The 15,644-nt window shown below is 52.9% G+C and overlaps 1 pseudogene; it reads left to right on the plus strand.

Moving 5' to 3' along the window:
* Positions 1–7,664: 7,664 nt before the first annotated feature.
* On the plus strand, positions 7,665–9,207 carry LOC146809633 (18S ribosomal RNA; annotated as a pseudogene).
* The last annotated feature ends 6,437 nt before the right edge of the window (positions 9,208–15,644 follow it).

The following is a 15,644-nucleotide window of genomic DNA, read 5'->3' on the forward strand; positions in this document are numbered from 1 at the left end:
GGGTGACTAGTTTTCAAAAATGTAGGTTGCTAGGTTTCCCTAGGTCCGGCAGACCTATGGTTCAAAAACGACAGCTAGGCACCTTGCCAAAAAAGGGTCATTTTTCAATGCGAAATTGAGGTGTGACCACGTTGCGTTTGGCACCGTTTCCTGTCACGGACACTAGGCCGACCCACACAAGTGAGGTACCATTCTCCTCATAAGACTTTGGGGAATGCGGGGTGGGTGGAAATTTGTGGATCTAGAACTTTCCACCACAGAAATGTGTGGAAAATGTGTTTTTTTGTCAATTTTTTAGGTTTGCAAGGGATTCTGGGTAACAGAACCTGGTGGGAGGCAGTCAAGTCACCACATCCTGGATTTCCCTGGGTATCTAGTTTTGAAAAATGTATAGGTATGGTAGGTTTCCCTATGTGCCGGCAGAGCTAGGGTTAAAAAACTACAGCTTAGCACTTTGCCAAAAAAGGGTCATTTTTCACTGCGAAATTGAGGTGTGTCCACGTTTTGTTTTGCGCCGTTTCCTGTTGCGGGCACTAGGCCGACCCACACAAGTGAGGTACCATTTTTCTCGGAAGACTTTGGGGAACGCTGGGTGTGTGGAAATTTGTGGATCCACGCAGATTCCAGAATTTTCCACCACAGAAATGTGGTGAAATTGTGTTTTTTCTGACTATTGTTTGGGTTTGCAAGGGATTCTAGGTAACAGATCCTGGTGGGAGGCAGTCAAGTCACACCATCCTGGATTCCCCTGGTTCTCTAGTTTTAAAAAATGTATAGGTTTGCTAGGTTTCCCTAGGTGCCGGCAGAGCTAGTGTTCAAAAACTACAGCTAGACACTTTGCAAAAAAAGGGTACATTTTCATTGTGAAAATGTGGTGTGTTCACGTTGGGTTTTGAGCCATTTCCTGGCGTGGGCACTATGCCTACCCACACAAGTGAGGTATCATTTTTATCGGGATACGTAGGGTAATTCAGATTTGTAAAGCAACTGTTATTACTTATTGATTTTTGATGCATTTCTGCCTTCCAAATGAAAGACATTGTGTAAAAAAAGAAGTCATTTTGAAAAATGACCGATAATGTGCAAATATGTACTGTTTCTAAACTCTATAATTTGTTCCCATTTCAGAAATACATAGGTGTCTTTCATACCGATTTTTCCATGTATACATTTTCCCACAATAATTGCTTTATACCCGGAACATAATAAAAAACCATTGCAAATTGCTGCTCAGTTTTTGACTCTGGGTTAATCGGGTTCTTGGTGAACCTACAAGTCCTATATATACCCACAACCAGGAAGGTCCATTGGATGTAACGGTATATTGCTTTCAAAGAGCTGTCATAATTAGAAGAAGTTACAGGTGAAAACGTTGACACAAAAGGCTGTTTTTTTCAACTAATTTTCAATTTTTCCTATATTTAACTGTTAGTTTCCATAGAGAAACCTCGATGGATCTACACAAATGACCCCTTGCTGAATTCAGAATTTTATCTACTTTTCTAAAATGTATAGCTTTCCAGGATCCATTATTGCTTTCACACCCATTTCTACCATTAACTGGAAGGAGGCTGAAAGCACAAAAAAATAGCAAAAATAGGCTATGTCCCAGAAAAATGCCAAGACTGTGTAACAAATGTTGGTTTTCTGACAAAAGTCTGTAATTCCCTAAACGCTGGGAAAATGGTGATCTCAGCCCCACAAACCCTTTTTTGATACCATTTGCAGAGGAAAAACCCAGACGCTTTCATTTGCAGCCCGTTTTTCCCATTTCCCCCCCCCAAAAAAAACTTTTGCTGTATTTTGTCTAATTTCTGGGACCCCTCCAGGGTATCCACAAACCTTGGGTACCTTTACAATCCCCATGATGTTGGAAGAAAAGGAGGCAAATTTGGTATGGATACCTTATGTTGTCAAAAAGTTAGAGGGGCCTAAGCGCGCACTACCCCAAATAGCCAAACAAGGGCTTAGCACGGGGGGGGGAAAGGCCTAGTAGCGAAGAGGTTAAACCTATACACCTAGTCAATCAACCATTCACACATCTATGCATAGAGTTACACAGTGTCCCAATCAAATACTCACCCAACTAATCAATAACTAATATACACACTCATGTATTTAGTGACCAACTGATGCAGCATGTTATACAACAACAGAGACAGTGATGCACACATTCACATAGTTTAGTTACTAACCAATGTATTAAGTGAGACACTTTTAATTACTCACTTAAACAGACAGTCAGACAGCTACTAAATCCTCCATCCAGACTGTTATATCTCCACTCAATCTTCAATACAGATTGGTATATATATAATACATATTTAAATTTCAAACTAAACCACATTCACTCGATGATGTCATCAGTGATGTCATCAGTGAAGTCATCAGTGATGTCATTTGAGATGTCATCAGTGATGTCATCAGTGATGTCACTGACCATGTCATGAATGATGCAATATGCATCATCAGCAGTGCATTGCGGGCGCGCGAGTTATAGTTAGCAGAACTAACTATAACAGAGGAATTTCTATGGTTTTGTAAGAGTGAAATGGCCAGCTAACCATAACACCCCTGAAACCTATGTTTTTTTCTGTGAAAATATATATATATATGAGCCAAAATCCAACTTGTCAGAAGCTTTCTGATGCGCTGAAACTTCTAAAGCAGGAAACGGACACCAGTTAGTGCTGTTGCTGTTTATTCACATGCAAGAAATGCCGCCATGACGCGTTTCGGGCTCACAAGCCCTTTGTATTTGGTTAAACTTAAGGTGTGTCACCAAAACCAGGGTGCAAGGGTTAAGTTTGTTCATTAAGGTAAAGAAAACCTTGTGAATATTTAGCTTTTTCACTCTGCCCTTTCAACTTGGATTCCAAGTCGTAGCAGTGAAAGGCTCTTAGAACAATCATAATATACAGCTCTCACAATCGTAAGCCATTGACAGTAGTTAGGCAAACCACATAGGCTCTTGCATCATTGCGACCACTCACATTTTATAGACATTGGAGGATCAGAAAGCTTATACAGAACATACAGGCACATGCATCAAAGCAAAAACCGGTAGCGAACGGGCAGATTCTCAGAATCTGCCCCTTTGCGACCGGTATGTTTGCATTTGGGATGCATCATCCCAAATGCAAAAATCGCAATTTAAGTAATCTCTAAATTGCGATTACTTAAATTGCGATTGCATTTAAGGAATCTAAAATTGAGATTCCTTAAATGCAATGCATTAAAGTAAAAAAATTAGCGATTTCGCTAATAGGGGGAGCAAATTACCATGAAGTTGAACTTCATGGTAATTTGCAAAAACTTAGAAAAATACACTAAAGTGCATTTTTTAAAGTTCCATTTTACACACACACATGTGTGTGTGTAAAATGTACTCATATGCAGATTTCAGGGGTGCAACAGGGTGTCCTTTTGACACCCTGGCACCCTTGAAATTGCATGAGCAATTTGCGATTCTCTAATTGAGAATCGCAAATTGAGAATGTCTTCCCATTCATTCCTATGGGCCTCTAGGCCCATAGAAATGAATGGGGAGGTATTCCTTAATTGCAACTCGCAATTTGCGAGTCGCAATTAAGGAATGTTTAGAAATCGCTATTTTTTAAGCGATTTCTACAATCATAGCCTTTTGCAAATCCTTATTAGCGAATCCTTATTTTTCGCTAATAAGGAATCGCAAATGGCATTGTTGATGCATGTGCCAGTAACTCCTTCGGTGCTCCTGTCGGCTCCTGGCCGGCATGAGTCCAGTAGGGAAGGTGTTGGTATATTCCTTATGTTGGAGCGCCATCTAGAGCAAGTCCATTAGGGAAGGTGTTGGTATATTCCTTATGTTGGAGCACCATCTAGAGCAAGTCCAGTAGGGAATGTGTTGGAATAGTAGCGCGCAATGCTTTCCAATGGGGCGACCAGATGGCCGGGCTTCCCTGGAAGTCCCGATAAGGGCTCATTTGCCTCCCCGATCCCAGCCAGGGTTCCAGGAGGTTGGGCACGTCCGCGCCTTGGGTCCCCTCAGTCTCAGGGTGCGCATGGGTTACCAGAAAGAGGTGTAGCCTTCCTCTGGCTTACTAAGGGCAGGGTATGCTGGGACACCCCTACCGGGCTGGCGGTTCTCTGCCGGGGACCAGATGGACTATGCCCAGGCAACACCTCCCAGTCATCCGAGGCTCTCTCCCCCGGCCCGCGGCGTGGCAAAGTGCCCGGGTCGGGCTCCATGGGTCCCGGGCAGTCCTCCCCCGGGCGTGCGGGCCCTGTGAGCTCCAGCGGTCCTCCCCATGCCTGAGGCCCAGCCGGGGTCCCCGAGACCCCCCGGACGTGCAGCCCCCGAGCCCTGCAAGGGCAGGCGTGAGCCCTACCGGGAAAGCTCGGCTGAGCTCGGGGCAGGCAGATGGGAGTCCTTTCGGTCCCGGCCATCTGGTCGCACCTTTCCCCTCGGCCATCTGGTCGCATGCAATGCTTTCCAATGGGGCGACCAGATGGCCGGGCTGCCCTGGAAATCCCGAAGGGGGCTCATCCGCCTCCATGATCCCAGCTAGGGCTCCAGGAGTCTGGGCTGGTCCGTGCCCTGGGTCCCCTCCGTCACTCAGTGAGCACGGGTTCCCAGAAAGAGGGGTAGCCTTCCTCCAGATTACCAAGGGCAGGGTATGTCGGGACACCCCTTCCGGGCTGGCGGTTCTCTGCTGGGGACCAGGTAGACTATGCCCGGGCAACACCTCCCAGGCATCCGGGGCTCCCTCCTCCAGCCCGCGGCATGGCAAAGTGCCTGGGACGGGCTCCATGGGTCCCGGGCAGGCCTCCCCCGGGTGTGCGGGCCCCAGGAGCTGCTGCAGTCCTCCCCGGGCCCAGCAGGGGTCCATGAACCCCCCAGGACATGCAGCCCCTGAGCCCTGCAAGGGCAGGCGGGAGCCCTACCGGGAAGGCTCGGCTTGGGGCAGGCAGATGGGAGTCCTTTCGGTCCCATCCATCTGGTCGCACCTTTCACCTCGGCCATCTGTTCACACGGAAAGCTTTCCAAAGGGGCGACCAGATGGCCGGGCTGCCCTGGATGCCCCAATGGGGCCTCATTACCCTCCCCAATCCCAGCCAGGGCTCCAGGAGGCCGGGCTGGTCCACGCCCTGGGTTCCCTCCATCACTCGGTGCGCACGGGTTCCCACAAAGAGGGGTAACCTTCCTCCGGATTACAAAGGGCAGGGTATGCCGGGACACCCCTCCCGGGTTGGCAGTTCTCTGCAGGGGACCAGATGGACTATGCCCGGGCAACACCTCCCAGGCGTCCGGGGCTCCCTCCTCCGGCCCGCGGCGTGGCAAAGTCCCCGGGACGGGCTCCATGGGTCCCGGGTAGTCCTCCCCGGGCATCCGTGCCCGAGAGCTCCCTCAGTCCTCCCCGTGCCTGAGGCCCAGCCGGGGCCCCTGAGCCCCCCAGGACGTGCATCCCCAGAGCCCTACAAGGCCAGGCAGGAGCCCTACCGGGAAGGCTCCGCTCGGGGCAGGCAGATGGAAGGCCTTTCGGTCCCGGCCATCTGGTCGCACCTCTCCCCTCGACCAGCTGGTCGCACGCAATGCTTTCCAATGGGGTGACCAGAAAGCCGGGCTGCCCTGGAAGTGCTGATGGGGGCTCATTCGCCTCCCTGATCCCAGTTAGGGCTCCAGTAGGTTGGGCGTCTCTGCGCCCTGGGTCCCCTCCGTCACTCGGTGCGCTCGGTTTTCCAGAAAGAGGGGTGGCTTTCCTCCGGATTAGTAGGGGCAGGGTATGCCAGAACACCCCTCCCAGGCTGGCGGTTCTCTGCCGGGGACCAGATGGGCTATGCCCGGGCAACACCTACCAGGGGACCGGGGCTCCCTCCTCCGGCCCGCGGTGTGGCAAAGTGCCTGGGACGGGCTCCATGGGTCCCGGGCAGTCCTCCCCCAGGCGTGAGGGCCCCAAGATCTCCTGCGGGCCTCACCGTGCCTAGGGCCCAGCCGGGTACTCTGAGCCCCCAGGAAGCGGAGCCCCCGAGCCCTGCGTGGGCAGGCAGGAGCCCTACAGGGAAGGCTCGGCTCGGGGCAGGCAGATGGGAGTTCTTTTAGTCCCGGACATCTGGTCACACCTCTCCCCTCGGCCATCTGGTTGCATGCAATGCTTTCCAATGGGGCGACCAGATGGTGGGCCATCCTGGAAGTCCCGATGGGGGCTCATTCGCCTCCCAGATCCCAGCCAGGGCTCCAGGAGGCCGGGCTGGTCCGCGCCCTGGGTCCCCTCCATCACTCGGTGTGCACAGGTTCCCAGAAAGAGGGGTAGCTTTCCTCTGGATTACTAAGGGCAGGGTATGCCGGGACACCCCTCCCGAGCTGGCGGTTCTCTGCCGGGGACCAGATGGGCTATGCCCGGGCAACACCTACCAGGGGTCCGGGGCTCCTTCCTCCAGCCCGCGGCGTGGCAAAGTGCCCGGGACGGGCTCCATGGGTCCCGGCCAGTCCTCCCCCGGGCGTCCGGGCCCAAGAGCTCCGGTGGTCCTCCCCGTGCCTGAGGCCCAGTCGGGGTCCCTGATCCCCCCGGGAAGCGGAGCCCCAGACGGGAGCAGTACCGCAAAGGCTCGGGGTGGGCAGACGGGAGTCCTTTCGGTCCCGGCCATCTCGTCGCACCTTTCCCATCGGCCATCTGGTCACACGCAATGCTTTCCAATAAGGGCGACCAGATGGCCGGGCCGGCCTGGAAGTCCCGATGAGGGCTCATTTGCCTCCCCGATCCAAGCCAGGGCTCCAGGAGGTCGGGCGCGTCCGCGCCTAGGGTCCCCTCCATCTTCTGGTGCGCACAGGTTACCAGAAAGAGGGGTAGACTTCCTCCAGATTACTAGCGACAGGGTACTCTGGGACCCCTCTCGGCCTAGCGGTCCTCAGCCACCAGCTGGATGGGCCAGGATGCCGCCCCAGCCCTGTGTCATTCCCTTCGCTTGCCGTGTGGCAGTCTGCCCTGGATGGGGTCTGGTGGGCCTCCGCCTGCTGGGCTGGGTCCTGGGGCCCCGGGGAGGGTGGCCTCCCCACCCCAGGCTACGTCCTCGGTCCTGCCGCGTGGCAGGGTGCCCGAATGAGGTCCCGTGGGTCCAGGGAGGCTTCCCCTTTGCCTCCGGGAGCCCCGGCTGGGTCCAGGGGCCCGCGGGGACCCAGCTTGTGTGCTCCAGCTCTGGGCCCCGGCCTGCTGCTCCGCCAAAGGCCCGAGACGGGGTTCCATCATGCCCAGGGAGCCTCCCCTTGCTCGGCTGGGTTCAGGGGCTCCCTGCAGACCCGGGGAGGGTGGCCTCCCCACCCCGGGCTCCCCACCCCGGGCCTCCCCACCCCGGGCTCCGTCCTCAGTCCCGTCACCCCTCTCCGCCCAGCAAATTTCCACAGCAGTTTAGAACCATTTTTCCAAGGGGTGTCGCCGCCGCCAGGCTCCGGCACCCCTGCGTCTCGCTCAGGCTGCGCCTCGGCCAGCCTCTCCCCTCCGGGGGAGATGGCTGGGCCTGCCAGTGCCCATGCGACCGCACCTCTCCACCGCTCCAGCGAGCCCTCCCGCCCAGGCGGGTGGGCTCCTTTCCTGAGCAGGCTCCCGAGAGGGAGGGGTGCGCAAAGGTTGTCCGGTCAGGGAGATGGGCACGTGGCCCCCCGAACCCACCCCGTCAGCAGGTGCGGCTACCTGGTTGATCCTGCCAATAGCATATGCTTGTCTCAAAGTTTAAGCCAAGCACGTGTAAGTACACACGGCCGGTACAGTGAAACTTCGAATGGCTCATTAAATCAGTTATGGTTCCTTTGATCGCTCCATCTGTTACTTGGATAACTGTGGTAATTCTAGAGCTAATACATGCCGACAAGCGCTGACCTCCCAGGATGCATGCATTTATCAGACCAAGACCAATCCGGGCTCGCTCGGCCGCTTTGGTGACTCTAGATAAAATCGGGCCGATCGCACGTCCCCGTGACGGCGACAATACATTCGGATGTCTGCCCTATCAACTTTCGTTGGTACTTTCTGTGCCTACCATGGTGACCACTGGTAATGGGGAATCAGGGTTCGTTTCCGGAGAGGGAGCCTGAGAAACGGCTACTACATCCAAGGAAGGCAGCAGGCGTGCAAATTACCCACTCCCGTCTTGGGGAGGTAGTGACGAAAAATAACAATACAGAACTCTTTCGAGGCCCTGTAATTGGAATTAGAGTGTTCAAAGCAGGCCGGTCGCCTGAATACTTCAGCTAGGAATAATGGAATAGGACTCTGGTTATATTTTGTTGGTTTTGGGAACTGGGGCCATGATTAAGAGGGACGGCCAGGGGCATTCGTATTGTGCCACTAGAGGTGAAATTCTTGGACCGGCGCAAGATGAACCAAAGCGAAAGCATTTGGCAAGAATGTTTTCATTAATCAAGAACGAAAGTCGGAGGTTCGAAGACGATCAGATACCGTCGCAGTTCCGGCCATAAACGATGCCGACTAGCGATCCGGTGGCGTTATTCCCATGACCCGCTGAGCAGTTTCCGTGAAACCAAAGTCTTTGGGTTCCGGAAGAGTATGGTTGCAAGGCTGAAACTTAAAGGAATTGATGGAAGGGCACCACCAGGAGTGGAGCCTGCGGCTTCATTTGACTCAACACGGGAAACTCAAACTTCACCCGGCCCGGACACGGAAAGAATTGACAGATTTATAGCTCTTTCCGTGGGTGGTGGTGCGATTTGTCTGGTTAATTCTGATAACGAACAAGACTTCTCCATGCTAACTAGTTACGTGACCCCCAGCGGTCGGCGTCCAACTTCTTAGAGGGACAAGTGGCGTTCAGCCACACGAGATCGAGCAATAACAGGTCTGTGATGCCCTTAGATGCCCGGGGCTGCACGCGCGCTACACTGAACGGATCAGCGTGTGTCTACCCTTCGCCGACAGGTGCGGGTAACCCGCTGAACCCCGTTCATAATAGGGATTGGGGATTGCAATTATTTCCCATGAACGAGGAATTCCCAGTAAGTGCGGGTCATAAGCTCGCGTTGAGTAAGTCCCTGCCCTTTGTACACACTGCCCGTCGCTTCTACTGATTGGATGGTTTAGTGAGGTCCTCGGATTTTCCCCGCCGGGGTCGACAACGGCCCTGGTGGAGCGCCGAGAAGACAACCAAACTTGACTATCTAGAGGAAGTAAAAGTCGTAACAAGGTTTCCGTAGGTGAACCTGCGAAAGGATCATTAACGGCGGAGCAGCCCGAGTGACCGACGGCGCCAGCCCAAAGCCCTCGGCTGCTTCCTGCAAGCACACACCGTAGGCACAGAGCCCGGCCCTGCCCTGGCGCGCCCTGGCTGGTAGAGCGGTCCGCGGCCACATGGGGTGCTCGGGTGAGGACTGGGCCTTTGGCGGGCCTCTTCCACCGGAGAGGACCCGACAGACGCGTGAGGGACTGGGGACAGGGGGCGGCCCCTGTCTCCTGTCCCTCTCTGGGAGGGGCACAGCAGTAGGCTCTTCTGAGATGGAACCCAAGCTCATCCGGCACCACCCTCGTAGTGGGGGGAAACCGAATGGCAGTGGGCTGGTACCACCCCCGTAGAAGGACCTGCTGCCGGCTGGGTCCTCCTGCGGCCAACGTCCTGGCCCGACCGAGATCCGGGCGACTGAGGAGGGGCCCTTCTCGTGTGGCAGGGAAGCCTGGAAGAGAAGGGGCCGAGGGTTTGAGGTGACCCCGGCTCCTCTCTGTGGGAAGCGTGCGGGATGGGGAGCTGCCTGGCTCTTCCCTTCCGGCGCCTCTGGCACGGGCAAGGGTGGGGTGGGCTGTACAAGCCAGCTTGGTGCATGGCTCGGGCCGCCCGGCGAAGGACGGCTGAGGTGCAGGTGGGGTGACCCTCCCTCATTGCCAGGTACCCGGTTTGACCTGGTCCCATGCGGCCGGGTCGAGGGGTTTGAAGACGTGGCTGCGGAGTCAGGATCAGATCCCCGAACACGGTGTGGCGGAGACGAGCGCCCTCGCGGCGTCCAGTGCGGTAATGCAAACTATCCCGGAGAAGCCGGCGGGAGCCCCGGGGAGAGTTCTCTTTTCTTTGTGAAGGGCAGCGCACCCTGGAATGGGTTGGCCCCAAGAGAGGGGCCCGAGCCTTGGAAAGCATCGCGGGGGAGATGGTGTAAATCTCGCGCCGGGCCGTACCCATATCCGCAGCAGGTCTCCAAGGTGAACAGCCTCTGGCATGTTGGAAAAATGTAGGTAAGGGAAGTCGGCAAGTCAGATCCGTAACTTCATGATAAGGATTGACTCTAAGGGCTGGGTCGGTTGGACTGGGGTGCGAAGCGGGGCTGGGCGCGTGCCCACGGCTGGACGAGGCACCTCCCTTCGACGACTCTGAACACAAGTCGGGCCCTTCCTGTGGATCGCCCCAGCTGCGGTGATCACCCCTCCCCATGCCCCCTCCCCAGGGGCGCAGGCTGGCGTTCTACCTCGGCCGGCGCCTAGCAGCTGACTTAGAACAGGTGAGGACAGGGGAGTGATTTGAATTAAGAAAGACTAGCAGCCAGGTTATAGAGAGCTGCACAGCCTAGACATGTCACATAAGTGTATTATGATATTGCCCACCTCAAATGGTCAGCTGCTTAATGACCATAAATTAAAGAGTTTTAACACGGGGTATGAGAGGCAACATATGATAAGTCAGAAGAATGAGATACAAAACACATGAGAATTAGGTAGAGAATGAGTCCACGATGTTGCTTGTATTTTCTAACGTGATCTTTATTCAAGATGATGCCAAAGTTCAGTACAGCCAACGCCTTTCATGGGCTTTCATGGGCTTCTTCAGGGCTGTAATATTATGCAATAAAGATCACTTAATATCACATGAGGTACAAAGGTAAACCTCAACCAAAAACCAAAAAATAGTGATAAGAAAAAAGTGTAAAGGCAGTGCAAAATTTAACAAAACAGAAGAGAACAAGATCTCCAAAATGAGTGTTGACAGGGAAAAGTGAGCTAAGAAATGAATAAAATAGTGATATTTATGAGAAAGGTATTGAATGAAATAAACAAAAGAGTAAAGAGTTTTGAAGCAACCAGAGGAAAAAAGGAAAAGTTTGTTTTTATTAACAATATTGAGTACAATATTTTGGGCCTCATGTAGGTAGCCAAATACCGGTCGGTAACGGCCGATTTTCGGTAAATATGCCGTTACCGACCGGTATTCAGACAAGTGAGATGTAGGAGTCCAAAAACCACTTTTCGGTAAATATGAGGCGGTAAATACCGATTCATATTTACCTAATTCTAAAATACCGATTCATATTTACCGAATACATTATTAACGAATCGGTAAATATGAAGTGGTAAATATGAAGTGGTAAAAATTGAAAATGACATGTAGGAGCAGTCGGTAATTAAGAAATCCAGGAAAATCGGTAAATAAGAGTCGGTAATTAACACGGATGGAAAGCAGGTGGTAACCATCAACAATGCATATAAGCAATCCCAAAATGCAACAGCGTGGACAACATGGCCGCCATGTACGTCATTGCAAGGCGCCTACGTCTACAGGCAGCAGGACTGAGGGTGTGGCGACGGGAGGAACAAATCTACAGACAGCGCATCACACTATTCCAGCTGACTGATGCAGAGATACATGAGAGGTACAGGCTACACCCCGAAACCATCATGGACTTAATCAGGGACCTTCACCCACTCCTGGACCAGCCAATAAGAAGGGCGCACGCCATACCCCCACATGTGCAGGTGCTCTGCAGCCTACATCTGTTGGCATCCGGCAGTTATCAGGTGGTGATAGCTGCGGTGGGTGGGGTATCCCAGAGTTGCCTGTCACGTTTCTTCAGGAAGTTCCTGGATGCCATGATGCAGAGAATGCACCACTACATCAGCTTCCCAAACACACAGGCTGCACTGCAGAAAACAAAAACAGACTTTTATCACATGGCACAGTTCCCCCATGTCATCGGCTGTATTGATGGTACACACATCCCAATCTGTCCTCCAGCTGACACAGAGCACATCTACAGGAACAGGAAGTCCACCCACTCCATCAATGTGCAGGTGATCTGTGATGCAGGGAACATCATCACAGATATTGTTGCAAAGTTTCCTGGGAGCACCCACGACTCTTACATCTTCCAGAATAGTGGGATCTACACACGACTGAGAGCCGGAGAATTCGGAGAGGGTTACCTGCTGGGTAAGTAACAGTGACGCCCCTTGAAACCTGCAAATCAGAGTGTATAGAGGCATGTAACTGATGGTTCCCTTTTACTCATCCAGGCGACAGTGCATATGCATGCCGTTCATTCATCCTCACTCCCTACCTACACCCAGCAACCCAGAGTGAGAGACGATACAACGTGGCCCACAAATCTACACGCAATGTGGTGGAGCGCACGTTTGGACTGCTGAAGAGCAGGTTCCGCTGCCTCCACAAGAGCGGAGGCGCACGCCAGTACAAACCCATCACCTGCTGCAAGATAATTGCCACTTGTGCAATGCTGCACAACCTTGCCACGAAAAAAGGTACAGATGTGGAACTAACATATTTTGAGGACAACGAGGATGAGTCAGGCCAGCCAGAGGGCAGCGCAGCTAGAGTGCCAACTGCAATCGATGGGAGAGAGAGACGGGCAGAGATCACATGCAACTATTTCTGAGTAAGTGAGGGGACACAGCGAGTCGTGAGAAGTCATGACGTAGTTTAATGTGGCACCACGCCATGAACACATGAACAGGCCAATCTGGCAATATGCCATCTATACAATGAGTATGTCCAGGGTTACGTCACCCAATGGCAAGTGGATAAGCAGGGCCACATCAATGTTTGCGCATACGCGCTGCAGTGGTGGATTGCACGGCCTGTGCATCCTCACTAGAGCCAACCCCAAGCCGCCTGCTGCTCCTGCGTGCTTCGGGGACGGGGGGTGTGATGCTGCTGCTGGTGTCGATGCTCTCCGCAGCATCCCCTGCAGCAGTTGTCGACGCCTGACTTGTCAATAGCACCCCTAGTGCACTTGTCACCTGCACCATCCCCCGTGACAGGTCGCTGCAGCACTGTGTTAGGCCCTCCTGCATCGTCACAGAGCGCCGGCAAAGTAGGGAAGTCGCAGTTGCCAGACGGTTGAGTGCCCTGCTGGTAGTGTCCCTTCTCTGGCGTTCCCGGCGCCGTGCTTCGATGTCAGCATCTAATTTGCTGCACAACTGCTGGATTGACTGGGACATGTCCCGAATGCCCGCAGCCATGCCGCCAATGTTTGTGTCCATGTTGACTAAGCTTGTCCTCATCACCCGCATGTGCCTCTGGACTGACATTACTGCCTTTGATTGCAGGCGCTGTTGCTTCAACATTTGGCCCTCGAGCCCCAAGAAGACACCATGGCCGTCAGTGGGTGCTGGTGGACTCTGGACACGCGACCTGCGGCGCCCTCTTGCTCCCGTCTGTGCTGCCTGTGATGTTTGGGGCACAGTGGGATGGCTCCCTTCCTGGGGCCCGGTGCGGTCTTCTGGGCCCATGCTGTCGTCTGACGAGGTGTCTAAGGCTCGTAGCCTGGCTGCTGGACGCCTCCTCATTCTCACACCTGCAAGCGGAGATGTGGCCGGTGAATCGAACATGAGTGGCGATGCTGGCTCTGGTGGTGGTGATGCTGGCTCTCGGTGAGGTGATGCTGGCTCTGTGTGCGGCGAGGCTGGCTGCGTAGGTGGTGCGGCTGCAAGTGGGCCTGCTCCCTGGTCTGCACTCGTGCTGGCTAGAGGTGATTTTTGTGGCCGGTGTGCCGTCTCCCCTGCAGCATGCCCTGTACTGCATGATGTCACATCTGTGGACAGAAAAACAACATTGGCTCAGTGTCCCCGAAGGGCTGCATTGCAAGCGTCACAATAAATCATTTCACTTTCCAATCTGTCCTCTGTCTCCTTGTGCCTCGAGTGCGTGACATGCCTTGTTGCCCTGTGACATTTACGTCATGGTTGGTGTTGCCCTGACTACATCTCCCGGAATGCATTGCCTGTCTGCACTGACACGTGTGGACTGCAGTGTGATTCTCGTGTCACAATGGGGGATGTGGGATAGGGGTAGGGGCGGCTACATTGCTGTGCTTTCGTCTTACCTTGGTGTGTTGCGGCTCTGGCAGAGCTGTCGGCGTCCCCAAGACCCACGACGCTCTCTTGCTCGAGTGTGGCCGCCACCAGCTCCTCCAGTTCGGTGAGGGCAGGTGCCCTGTTGGTTCCACCTCCGGTCTGGCTGGCCTCCTTCTGGATGTCGCCCATCTTCCTCTTGGTCACAATCCTCAGGTCATACCAGCGCTTTTTGAGGACCTCAATTTCCCTGTGGGTCACTCCCACAGCATTGACCTGCGCCTGGATGGCCAGCCATATGTTGCGCTTTTCGGCCTCAGGCACTTGCAGGGATTGCCTCCCAAACAGCTTCTGGTGCTGCTTCACCACCTCCTCCACCAGCACCTGGAGTTCCTTGGGGCTGAATTTGAGCTTCCTCCTCCTTTCCCCTCCGTCTTTCTGTGTGCTCTGGCTGGACATGCTGTTCGTTTCCCGCTCGCACATGCAACTGCTCCCTGCCTCTCCTCTGCACTCCGAGCCTCTCCAGGGTCGGCTAATTATGTACACCTGCCTGGGTGTGGCCACTTCGGCTAATTGTGTACACCTGCCTGGGTGTGGGCAGTTCCTGGTTGGGTGGGCTGTCGTTGCACAGGATTAGCTGTTTCGTCAAGTCATGTGATGTTATTTACCGAATCCGTACGTACCGATTCGGTATTTTCCGATTCGGTAGATACCACCTCGGTATTTTCCGAATCGGTAGATACCACCTCGGTATTTTCCGATTCGGTAATTATCACCTCGGTATTTACCGAATCGGTGAATTCCGATTCGTATTTACCGACTGTTACCGAATCGGTAACTGTTACCGAATTTTTACCTACATGTAACTTACCGATTCTAATTTACCGATTCGGTACGGCTCGGTATTTAAGAACCGGTAAAATGTATTTACCTACATGAGGCCCTTTGTGTTTAACTGATGAAAAAGAAAAGTATCAAAGAAAGGGATCCACGAAACAAAGATATAAAAGGTGGTGGAAAATTTATAAAAGGTATTCACTAGTGTCATCCCACTAAGATGAGTAATATGTTTAATGGGTAATGCTTACCAAAGTACTATAATAGTCTTGTAGCCAATGGTAGATCCAATAAAGTTCAGTAAGTTCAGTAAGTAACTTGGATGAACAAAAGTTCTTGGAGAACCTAAGGATAAGCGTCATAAAATAGCGAGTAAAAATAGGGTAGTTAAGGGCTTGACGAAAAATGTGCCTATTAAATGGTATACTGACCTCCCAAGAAGAATAGTAAAACGTATCAAGGTGAATGAAGAGAAATATACGTAATTGTTCTCCTACGATTTTGTTCTCAGTAACAGATTAAATACCTATTAGGCATAAAAAATAATAATTGTATGGGCTAAGTAACGTCTACATAAAAACAAGACATGTAGCAAAAAAGATTCAATATTTCCAAGCAAATATAGGTATAATAGCCTATCGTGAAGAGGCCGGGTACGATGTCAAACTAAATTCCTGGCGTAGCAAGCACAAGGTTTTTATAAGAAAGTAATCCGGGTAAGTAACCAAAAGTCAAGAAACGTAGGTAAAAGCC

The sequence above is a fragment of the Triturus cristatus genome, chromosome 7 (genome assembly GCF_964204655.1).
Source record: "Triturus cristatus chromosome 7, aTriCri1.1, whole genome shotgun sequence".
NCBI classification, from domain to species: Eukaryota; Metazoa; Chordata; class Amphibia; order Caudata; family Salamandridae; genus Triturus; species Triturus cristatus.